We start from the raw sequence: 13390 nt of genomic DNA on the forward strand, positions 1-13390 counted from the left end.
CTGCTAAATACTCTGTTATTTTGCTCTATGTGTATTTGACTTAGGGGAACTATTTTCATTTGTCTTGGATGACTGTACCAAACTTAACTTGATGCTGTTTTGTTTTATGCTTGAATTATTATGGGGGAGAAGAGAAAAAGGGCTGAATTAAAACTGTTATGTTTCATTAACTTATTTTGCTTTGTATAATTTGTTGCCCTAGTTTGCTCTATTTTATGCTCTGATCTGGCTCTGTTTTGAGCACTTTGTGTTAGTGGATTAATCGACTTGAGCTTTGATTGTCATTGATAAAATCATTTGCTCAAATGCATGTGTGCTGACTGGAATATGAAATTTTATTAAGGTGTTTGAAAAATATTTTCTTGTGAAAATATGGCTCGGTCTTAAAGGATCCAAATTCTTGAAATTTTTATCTTTTAGGAATCCTTTGGAGCTTGTACACAGTTTTTGCTTTCTTGAATATTGTGTTAATCAGGCACACATTAAGGGGGAGCATTTTGAACAATTGAAAGGGGGAGGATTTGGCCAAATCATCAAGAGAGTTTTCTAATCCAAATCCTTTTCAATTCAGCTTTAATAATGTTTGCCATCAAGGGGGAGATTGATGAGTTTGAAAAATTTCAAATTAATTTGATGATGATCAAACATTATTAAAATAATTAATTACAAAATTATTAATTTAATTTTTAATCTACACTTATTAATTAATAATTTTGTTATATGCATATTTCATAAATGGGCACAAAAGAATGCATGAAGTCCAATTTGATTGACAAAAATAATCAGCCTTTATGTAAAATATTAATATAAGTGGCTGATTTATTAAAATGATAATTGGGCCAAAAATTTAAGAAGCAAGCCCAATTAAAATCCTTGCAAGACCAACAAGGGTTAGGTCCAAAGTTGAAAATAAAGAGAAAGTAAAAGATGAATGCTTCCCACGGACACCAACTCATTCCATGGTTGGAATTCAAACTTTGAATTAAATGGATTTAATGAATGCCTTGGTATATGTAACAGAAAAATCTGATTTGATGGCATTTATTGAGTTGGGCACGTTACAAGGCAAAAGTATGGGAATTTGATTTTAATTGATTTTAGTTGACAACATTCATTGCTTCCATAGCTTTGCTTTTCTTTCTACTCTCTCTTCTCTCTCTTTGCATTCGGTCACCTCACTGTCAGAGAAGAAGATGGTAGAAGCAAGTAATCTGAAGAAGGAAGCAGAGGCTAGGCATGGGTAATGTAAACCTAACTCATTTTCATTTTCTTCTTTAATTACATTGCAAGTTTTTCTCTGTTCTCTCTCCTCTCTCTTTCGGTCTTGTCTCGCAGAAAAGGAGGGATGAAGCAAGTTATCAGTAAAAATCAAGATGAAACTAGAAGCAAGCTAAAGACCATCACAATGATGGCAAGAAAAAGAAAACATAAAGTATGTAGTGGTTGAGATTTTCACCAAAAATGGTAAGATTTGGTGAGGTAATCTCGAGCTCTTCATACCCAAAAAGAAAGAAGAAGATCTCGGCCAGCAAGGAGAAGATCTTTGGAAGGATGGCTTGTCTCTGATTTTGCTCAACCACTACAGGAGGTAGCTATAGTGGCTACGTGATGGAGGAGGCAGAGATTGGAGCAGATGAAGCTATCATCATCCTGAAGCATCAAGGGCCAGAAATTCATCTTGGAGAGCAAGCCAAGGATGGAGCGCTCGGATTGATGAAGATTGATGACCAAGGAAGGACTAGAGGTAATTGCATGTTGGGTTTTGCATGAGTTATCTCTTCTCTCTCTCTCTGGCCGAACCAGTTTTTGTTTTTGAAGAAGAAGAAGTTTAGCTTGGTTTGTTTGGTTTCAACCGTGAAGGCTTTTCTCTATAAGTAAGAGTGAACAGTTAGGGTTTGAAGCAAGGAGAAAGAAGTGAGAGTACAAGGCACAGAGTTCTCAGAGCTACCTGAGCTAACAATTTTTCTTCTCCTTCAATGTATTCTATTTTGTAATTTTTCTATTTAATTTTGTCATGTCTTGAGTCTCAAGAAAAAAGACAAACAGTGAGGTTTGTATGAAAAAGTCATAGAGCGGAAAAAGGCAGAGTGCAAAATTAAAAGAAAAAGTCATAGATGTCCTTAGAGTTCCTTTGTTCATCTATGTTGTGTTTCATGATTCTGTGGAAATCTCCTTGTAAGTTGGATTAGCATTTTACAGTTGAAATCTTGGCAGTGACCAAGTCAAGTTCAGTTTGGGATTAGATTCTAGACTTGTCCCAGATAGGAAGGATAGTTCCTAGGGAGAATTGGTGCTTGTAATCAAGAATGATTATAGTGAAATTTCATTATCTTTGTGATGGAGACTGGATGTAAGTTGCACTGCACTTAGCAGCTGAATTAGGATATATCAGGGTGTAATTTTCTCTCTCTTCTACTCTATTTCTGTTTCTGCTGCACAGGAGATAAAACCGAAAAATATCTCGTGCCAAGTGACGAGACAAAAAGAAAAGTCTTGTGGCTAGGGACGAGACAAAAGTAAAAAAGTCTCCAGAAAGTGTTACAAAGACCAGCAAGTGTTCAGAAGTGAAAAAGGGGCTAAGATTCAACCCCATTCTCTTATCCACTGAAACCATCAGAAGTGAAGACAAAGACAAAGTATTGATTACCAACTATTTTTAGCCAACAAAATAGCAAATAATTCATGCATGATAAAATATCTAAAATTAAAAATAAAAAAATTTAAAACTAAAATAACAAAATTAGGATTTAGAATTTAAGATTTAAAATTTAGAATTTAGAATTTAGAATTTATTATTTAGGAATAAATATTTATGGTTTAGAATTTAGAATTTAGGATTTAGAATTAAGGATTTATAATATGAGATTATTATAATTTAAGGTGATCAGTGATTGGTGGCCGACGACAGCGATACGGTGGTCACCGAAGGCGGTGACCAGTAGCGACGATAATAACTGGTGGTGGAAGTAGGTATCTTGTAGTGATAGGTAAAATTGAAGTTTTGGAAAGAAGAAAGAAAAATAATAATAAAAGAATAACTTTAAAAAAATTATGAATGAATATTGAATTTTTTATTATTAATTGATGTTGGTTTATTTTTTATTAATTATCTAATATATTGAAAGACAAATTAATAACAAAATAATTAACCATTCTTATGTTTTTTTTTTTGAGCATATGAATAAAATATTTCCATGATTTAAAATTATGTTTTATATTTAAAAATAAAAATTATTTGTCACAGCATGCACAAGTTAATTTATGCAAATATATATATATATATATATTTGAATTTAAATAAAAAATGAATAATACTTGTAGTGAAAAAATTTAGATAACACATATGACATCTTAAGTTTAAATTTCAGTGCGATTGTCATGGTCTTAGTTTAATTGTTATACGTTGTCTTTATTTAAAATTATTCAAAAACTCAATAAAGCAAAATAAGCTAAGTATGAATAGCAAATATATACGTATAAATTATTATATTTTAATTTCATGCAATTTCGCAGCCTTTTATATTAAAATTGTTAGTGAAATAATTGTATAATCATTCTGCGTACTATTGCATGCACAGAATAAAAAGGAATACATGTATATTGTTTCTAATATTTTTGAAAATTTCAAAGACCCGTTTTTAGAAAGAATACACGTTACATAGCTTTGGTTCGCATGAACTTTTACTAAAAAAAAAAAAAAAGCCTTAGAAGCCTTTTCACAAGTGTCAATTTCATTTTTCACTAAAGACAAATGGATTAATTTTTAACTTGTTGTCGAATTGAAAAATACTATAGATAAAAAAAAATATAGAATGGCACAATGAAATAGGTTATAAGCTTCCAATATTATTTTCAGCCTTAACTGATAACGTCAATAAAAACTTACTACAATTCTCAATAAATTTTGATATTATTTTTTAAAACTAATATATATAATATTAAATGATACATTTTTTTAAATAAAAAAATGATTGTAAGCTAAAAAAAATACAAACAAGAAAAAGAAAAATTTTAAGTAAACAATTTTTCTCTTAAATCTTAACACAATAAGGATTATAAAGTAAAGTAAAAGTAAAAGTAAATAACTTAAACATTAAATTTACAGGATCTATTGCTGCAATTTTGTATGATAAATTCTTTCGATCTTTGTCATAACATTTTTTTTGAACATATATCATAACATTTAGAGTAACCTTCAATTTTAAAAATATAAATATAAATAAATTATAATTTATTTTATAAAATTAGAGTTCGTTATTTTTAAAAAATTATTTTATTATTAATAATTGAACTAATTTTATAATAATTATATATATATATATATATATATATATATATATATATATATATATATATATATACTATCATTATGCATTACGTTGCATATATATATCATAAGGTATATATACAGTAAAGAAGCCAAGGCGGCTTACTAATTAATCGTACGTGTATATATATATATATATATGATTAGCGTATGGGAGAGAAAGAAAGAAAAAAAAAATGGCGAGAGAGAAAAGAGTGGCGGATCTACAGGGCCTAAGGTGATCATGGTCTCCCAAAATTAAAAAAAAATAGTAAATAATAATAATTAATAATATTAAATTTATTTTTATATATAATATTAAAAAAAATATAAGTTATAAAATTTTATAAATTAAAATAATTAAAAATTACACTATATATTAAATATTTGAATTATTGTTGTTCTTGTTAATAAATAGCCCATTCTAATAATTAATAAAAATAGTTCTATTATACTAGCTCAAGCCTATACTATTAATTAAAGTAACACTAGTATATTTTTCAAATATTTGTTTTAAACCATCAGAGGCATCAGCGCCACTTTTTTCTCTCTTTTAGTGGTTTCTAAACTTTTGGTCTTCTACTCTTCTCATTCTAATTTTCTTTCCATACTAAAACAAGACATATGAAGAAAAACTATTGAAGAAAAGTGAACAGCAAAATATTAACCATTGAATACACAACAAAGATTTAAAGAGGTATATTTCAATTTTTTTTAAGTTAATAACAATGTCAAGTATTATTTATATTATTTATTTAAAATAATTAATTTATTTTTTTTATAATGGACAGTGTTCAAAGATTGAAATGAGGGCAAAATTCAATAGAATTATTTTTGGGTGAGACTTGGAACAAAAAAATAATCAGGTAATCAATAACTTTATTTTTGGTTATTATATATTTGTGTTTCTAAAATTATTTGTTATTGCTCAATAGGTTTAATATTTTTTTTAAAGAAAATAATATATATGCAATTATTTTTTTTTTGTTAGATAGTTCAAGTTAAGTTAAAAATGTCAAAGATGAAAACAATTCACTCATTTTTCAAGAGAAAAGAGAGAATATATGATGAACAAAATTCAGCTTAAGATTCTTTGAGTAATGTTCAAAATATTATTGAACAACCTGTGACACAACTTGTTGAGCAAGATATTCAACCCTCTGCTTCCAAAATAACAAGGACTGAAATAGATCAAGTTAATATTGATACATTGATGCGTGATCCCGGAAAGCGTCCGCAAATTTGGAATTATCCTATCAATCAACAAGATAAAATCCGTAGAGCATACATAAAGTTTGGACCATATCAATTTATTATGGATGAGTACCCTCTTTCTGGTCTAGAAAGTCATCCTCGTCGTTTCAAAGTTCATTGGTTTAAGAGTTTTTCTTGGCTAGAATATTCGCCAGAAGTGGATGCTGCATTTTGTCTTCCATGCTATTTATTTTCTAGAAAATCAAGTCCATTTACATCAGGAGAATTTCGCAATGGGAAAAAAGTGAATAATGGAAAGGATTGTACATTTTGATCTCATGTGGGTAAATCTCTTAATTCTCCTCATAATATTGCTGTTAAGTCTTGTAAAGATTTGCTTAATCAATTATGTCACATTGACAAAGTATTGGCTAAGCAAAGCTCACAACAAGTTTTAAGCAATAGATTGCGTCTTAAAGCCTCTATTGATACTGTCAGATGGTTAACGTTTTAAGATTGTGCTTTTAGGGGACATGACGAGAGTCATGAGTCTCAGAATCGAGGAAATTTTCTTGAAATGTTAAAATTGTTAGCTTCTTATAATAAAGAAATGGATGCAGTTGTTTTGGATAATGCTCCTCAAAATGCAATATACACATCACCTTCTATTCAAAAGGAAATTCTACTTGTTTTTGCTAGAAAGGTGCAAAATGAAATTCGCAATGAGATTGGTAATGCAAAATTTTGTTTGATTGTTGATGAAGCTAGAGATGAATCTAGAAGAGAACAAATGGCACTTGTTGTTAGATTTGTTGATAAGCATGGATTTGTCAAAGAAAGGCTAATAGATGTTGTTCATGTCAAAGATACTACTTCTACTACTCTAAAACAAGAGATTTGTTCTGCATTATCTCATCACAATCTCAACATTCAAAATGTTCGAGGTCAAGGGTATGACGGAGCTAGTAATATGCGTGGAGAGTAGAAAGGGTTACAAGCTTTAATTATTCAAGAATGTCCTTATGCATATTATGTTCATTGCTTTGCTCATCAATTACAGCTAGCTCTTGTTGCCGTGGCTAAAGAAGTTGTTGATGTTCATGCTTTTTTCCAAAGTTTGAGTAATATTATCAATGTTATGTGCTCTTCTTACAAACGCAATGATGAATTACGATCTGCTTATGCAACTGAAATTTCCCATTTAGTTGCAACTAATCAAATTGAAACAGGAAGGGGAGCAAATCAAATTGGCACATTAAAAAGATCAGGAGATACTAGGTGGAGCTCTCACTTCAACTCAATTTGTAGCCTTTTACGTATATTTGGAGCAACAACTTCAGTTCTGGAAGATTTGGCTACTAATGGATCTACATATTCTCAACGTGGTGATGCTACTTATGCTCTTAAATCTTTATTATCATTTGATTTTGTTTTCATTTTGCATATGATGAAAGAAATCATGGGAATCACTGATAAACTTTGTCAAGCATTGCAACAAAAATCTCAAGACATTTTGAATGCTATGCATCTGGTTTCTAGTACAAAGTCATTGATTCAACAGTTAAGAGATAGTAGTTGGGGAGCACTTTTGGAGAAAGCTAGTTCTTCTGCAATAATCATGCTATTCAGATACCTGATATGGGTGCTTCTTTTAGTGACATAATTCGGTCTCGTCGTAAAAAGGATGTTGTCACTGTTGAACACCACTATCGTGTTGACATTTTTACTAGCGTGATAGATTTTCAATTGAAAGAGCTAAATAGTAGATTTAGTGAGCAAGCAACCGAGCTCCTTATATTGAGTACATCTTTAGATCCTAAAGATGCTTTCAAGTTATTTAGTGTTTGCAACATATGCAATCTTGCAAAGAATTTCTATTCTTTAGATTTTTCTGAGCAAGAAAAGATTCAATTGGATTATGAGTTACAACATTATGAACTTGATGTGGTTAAAGCTCCAGATTTTCAGAATTTATCTACTCTTGCTGAATTGTGTCAAAAATTGACAGAGACAGAAAAATCAAATATATATCCTTTAATAGATAGATTAATTTGTCTTGTTTTGACTCTTCCTGTGACAACAGCAACAACTGAACGGGCCTTTTCAGCTATGAAGATTATTAAAACAAGGCTTCGAAACAAGATGGAAGATGAATTTTTAGCAAATTGTATGATTGTATATATTGAAAAGGAAATTGCTTCAAAATTCACTTCAGAGATGATAATTGATGATTTTAGTTCCATGAAGCATCGTCGAGCAAGTTTAAAAATATCAAAATCTTAAAGTATGTAGTTGAACATTGACTTTTATATAATATAATTACTTTTTTTATATATATGCTACAAATCCTATTTTGTTAATTTTTTGTTATACTTTATATTTAATTGGCCCCCCTCTTATGAAATTTCTGGTTCCGCCACTGGTGACCGAGAAAGAAAACGGAGTTTAGGCTTCTTGGTCCATTTTTATTTAACTTATTTTTCTGCACACTAAACCAAATAAATTACACAACCAATTTGATAATAACCTAATAATGTTTAGTCATCATCTTAATCATAGTTTAGTTCTCTAAATTCAACAGTAACGTTCTTCAGTCAAGTGGCGTAGATTCAGAGGCATATCAACAAGACGAATCCTAATTAAGTTCTTTCAAGCTCTTATTATATACTTCCTTCTAAAAATTCAAGTATACCTAGTACCAATGTGATTCTTATTGGTTCCAATTATAGTGCTTGGAGCATAGCTATGATTAATGTTCTTACATCTAAAAGTAAAATTGAATTTGTTGATGGCACCATCCTAAAGCCTGAGAAAACTAATCCTGATTTTAAGGCATGGCAATGGTGCAATACCTATATAGTTGCTTGGATTAACCTTTTTCTTGGTCCAGACATCTATCAGAGTGTTCTTTGAAACAATATAGGCTACAAATTATGGAATAATCTTAAGCATCGTTATTATCACGGTGATAGAGGTTTTGAGTAGCTAAATTAAATGAGAAAGTTTATGCACTAAAGCAAGGGGACTTGTTTGTTACTGCTTATTTTTCCAAACTGAAAAATCTTTGGAAAGATATTGATGATTTTAGAACTATACCTGGCCATGATTGTGTTAAATGTGAATGTGGCTTAAGCATTGTTAGGCAACACAAGAAAGAGGACAAAGTTACCAATTTTTTGGTAGTCTTGGAGAGCAATATTCTACTGTTAAGTCACAGGTCATGCTAATGGATGATTTGCCTAGTGTGAACAAAATCCTGTCAATGATTACTCAACAAGAAAGGCAGCTTCTTCTTCTCAACCTAGCAGCAAAGGTAGAAGTCAGTCTAAAAATGGACAAAATCGCATCAAATTACAATGCCCTCATTGTGAAAAATCAAGACACATTGTGGATAATTGCTATAAGAAGCATGGCTATCCACCTAACTTCAAATTCCGATTTGAGAAAAGGTCTCCTGTCTTCAATTGCATGACTGCAACAGACACTCCTGAAGATGAAAATAATGATCTCAATGCTCCAGAATTGGTTAGAAGTTAACCAACCATTAATAAATTCACTCCAGAGCAACGAGAAGCTCTTTTAGCCTTGCTTAGCAAACAAGATGTGCCTCAATCTCATAATGTCAACTAAATTTCAGCCACAACCAATCACTCTCTTTATAAAGATAGAATGGTACATATTTTATATTTTGTTTCTCATGTGAAAGCTCTAAATATTTCAACTAATAAACACAAGCCATGAATTCTTGACACTGGAGCTACTGACCATGTATCATATACCCTAGCTAATTTTCAAAACTACTTCAAGGTTGATCCAATCATTGTCAAATTACCTAATGGAACACTCATTACTAGCTGCATCATGGGTACTATTATGTTTTTAACAATCTTTTCCTCACTAATGCATTGTTTATTATTCATACTTTTAACTTCAAACTCATATCGGTTTCAAAACTTACTACATCTTTACATTTCAAAATGAGTTTCACTGACAAGGCTTGTGAGATACAACATCTGCACACTTTGAAGATGATTGGTGTAGCTAGCAATGTTGATGGTTTGTACATTCTGCACAAAGAATTTAAAGCTCTCCCTCACATCACAACAACTTTCCGTAGCCATTTTTCACAGTCTTTGTGGCATGTTAGATTAGGACATCCATCTCATGATAAGCTTGTTGCATTACAAAAGAATTTTGAGTTTAATGACTGTAAAAACATACAGAACCATATCATTCTTACTATCGTGGCAAACAAAAGCAATTACCTTTTTCTGTTAATTCTAGTACTGCAGCCAATGTACTTGATCTCATTCATGTTGATATTTGGGGACATGTATCTGTTCCCTCTTTAAGTGAAAAATATTATTTTCTTACTAAAGTCGAGGCTTCTTCATTAGTTAAGAATTTTGTCATTTTTGCTAAAACTCAATTTAATGTGGTGGTTAAAATAATTCGCACAGATAATAAGCCTTAGTTTTTAATGCCTAATTTTTACAGTTTTAATGGCATATCTCATCAAAGAACTTGTGTGAAAACTCCATAGCAGAATGACATTGTTGAACGCAAGCATCAGCATATTCTTGCTGTGGCTAGAACTCTCATGATTCATGCACATTTGTCAAAACCTTTTTGGAATTACAGAGTTAGACATGCAGTTTATTTAATTAATCGATTGCCAACATTTTTTTTCCATGATAAGTCTCCATATCAAGTTCTTTATAAGACTCTGCCAAATCTTTCCTTCTTCAAAGTCTTTGGCTATTTGGCATATGCTAGCAGCCTTGCAAGACAACGAGGCAAGTTAGATCCAAGAGCAAGAAAGTGTTTGCATCTTGAATTCAGGGAGGGAACAAAGGAATACATGCTCTTTGATTTGCAAACTCGAGATATTTTCCTATCTCGAAATATCCAATTTTATGAGAATTGTTTTTCCTACTATCACTCCAATAATTCCAATGATAACAATTTTTCAAATTCTTCTAATTCATCTCATGTTGCATCTCATCCTTTTGATTATGAATTTTTGGAAGGGACTTAGATCCAGGTTTTAAACACTAATGATGCAGCCTCTCAACCAAGCTTGCATCACCCAAATCTCAGTCATCAACATGATGATGCTTTATTTGAGTTAAATAAAATTGAAGAAATTTTCTCCACTCCTGAAATTCATGATCATTTGGAATCCACGTCTGCATCACATGAAGAGTTTTCAACTCATAATTCTTCTACTCAACCTAAATCCTCCATCATGCCTCGAAGTTGCTGATGTAAGGAGATCAACTAGGCAAACTAAACCATCTGCATACTTGCAGGACTATGAGTGCCAAATCGTCAACATTGTTTCACCCTCATCGCGGTTCACTACTCAAAGGTATCTTCTCTCCAATGTCTTGTCTTATATTAGGCTTTCTCCTATACATGCATTTTCTGTTGCTATTCAGAATTTAGAGCCTAAAACCTATAAGGATGCAATCATTTAAACTTGTTGGCAAGAGACAATAAGAGCTTAAATAACTGCGTTAGAAGAAAACAAGACATAGAAGCTAACTTTTTTACCAATTGAAAAGAGAACGATTGGCTGTAAATGGGTGTTTCGTACCAAATATCACGTGGATGGCACAGTGGAGTGCACAAGGTAAGACTTGTTACCAAAGGATTCACACAAGTGGCTGAAACCTATATATATATAATTTTTAAAAAAGAATATTTTACAGGAAGAGGTCCATGTGAATTTGGCAGCAGCGGCACTTTATTACCGACTGGATTTAGACCAACTGGAATATTATGGTCGAGACCTAAATATTTTTAGAAAGAATATTTTGTAGGAGGAGGTTCATATGGATTTGACAATGATGGCACTTTATTGCTAATTGTTTTTGGACCAACTAGAATATTATGATCGAAGACCTACATTTTCTGAAAAAGAGTATTTTGCAAGAGGAGGTCCATGTTGGTTTGGCAGCAACACTTTATTATCGATTGAGTTTAAACTAACTGGAATATTATAGTCAAGACCTACATTTTAAAAAAAAAAGTATTTTGCAGAAAGAAGTCTATGTAGATTTGACAATGTCGACATTTTATTACTGACTGAATTTGGACCAATCGAAACATTATGGTCAAGACTTACATTTTTAAAAAAGAGTACTTTGTAAGAAAAAGTCTATATGAATTTAACAGTGATAACACTTTATTGTTGATTAGATCTGAATCAACTAAAACATTATGGTCAAGACCTACATTTTTTGACAAAGAATATTTTATAAAAAGAAGTCCTCGTAAAATTGACCATGATGGTACTTTACTATTTGATTGAATTTGCATCGACTTGAACATCACGATCGACAAATTCTTTAAAATGATTAATTTTAGTAGCATTTATAGTGTCATAAACAAGTGATAGGAGAAAAAAAGCAAACAATGATATAGAATAAAACTTTAGTGAATTCTATTTTTCGAATTGATGTGTTAGCAATGTTCGAATCATCTACTTATATAGTTAAACCATAGTACCTTGGGTTTTTCTTTTGATGGAATGCTTTCATAAAGATGCGTAAAACGTCTTTTTATAAAGACGCTTACGTGCTGCATTATTATTGAACGTATTAATGAACTGGTTATTTTTAAATTTCTTAACAAATTAGAATAAAACCAATTTTTTTATAATAATAATAATAAACCCATTTTTTTTAGGGATCTAATTGTATTTTTAAATTTTTAGGGATTTAAATGTCTGCAAACAAAAAGTCAAATATATATTTGTTATTTTATCAAAAAATTGAAAGATATTCGATTTAGATTGTGTAATTCGATCGGATCAAATCGGGTCTAATAATTATAATGCAGACAATTTGGTTTATTATTGTTGTTATAATAAACCGATTTTGTTCTGATTTATTAAAAATAAATTATTAACTAATTTAATAAAGATGTCCAATAATAACATGACACATATAAACATCTTTAAAAAAATATTTTTAGTGTCTTTATTAAAGTGGTATCCAAGATATAATAGTTTCAATATTCATAGTTAATTTTCAATATCCATAAAAAACAAAAATAATTAACGATGAGCTATATGACCCATTTAATAGGGTGCTAATAATATGACTAGGTCTAAGTTTTACAACGTGAAAAGAAGTTCTTCGTAAGGTGAAAGGATTAGAAATTTGCCATGATCTTTGCAAACTCTTCATATTTCCAAGTTTTAAAATACTATAAATACATCAATGTTTAATAAAATCAAAATTTGAGAGCATACAAACATTTCCAAATTTGATATTTTTCAACCTTTTTTTATTATAAAAACTTTTTGACCAAATTTATTGAGAAAGAACAATTTGATACTATTTTTACCAAAAGAAAATGACGAACATTTAATTTTAAAGAGACAATATTATTTTTTATGACCTGTCCATGCATCTTAGTAGTACTAAGAATTTTCAAATTTTAAAATATCATCGGTCAATGCATCAATTTTCAAAACACCGAAAAAATATTATTGGGAGACTATTATAAAGTTAACTACTATAATTAATTAATTAATATTATTATTATTCATATATTCAATATGCATGGCATGTGTATCAATTAATTATTGGGAGAATCACTATAAAGTTAACTACTATAAAAAAATATATTTTGTTCCAAAAACATTAAGAAAGAATAATGAACTATTTAAATTATATTTAAAGTAAAAATTCAAAATTAATTAAATATTAAAATAGATAATATTATCGTAAGATACATACTAAAATTGCATTTGTTAGTTTGGTTTTAGAAAATTTTGAATGGGAATTGAAGAGAAACACTTTGAAGATTTAAATTGTATTTATAAATTTTATTATTCAAAAGATAATGAGCAGGAAATTTTCTTTTTTAATAAATAAC

The 13390-nt window shown here is 30.2% G+C and overlaps 1 pseudogene; it reads left to right on the forward strand.

The window, feature by feature from the left end:
- Positions 1-5519: 5519 nt before the first annotated feature.
- On the forward strand, positions 5520-7783 carry LOC130957618 (uncharacterized; annotated as a pseudogene).
- Positions 7784-13390: the final 5607 nt, after the last annotated feature.

The sequence above is a fragment of the Arachis stenosperma genome, chromosome 10 (assembly GCF_014773155.1).
Source record: "Arachis stenosperma cultivar V10309 chromosome 10, arast.V10309.gnm1.PFL2, whole genome shotgun sequence".
Classification (NCBI taxonomy): Eukaryota; Viridiplantae; Streptophyta; class Magnoliopsida; order Fabales; family Fabaceae; genus Arachis; species Arachis stenosperma.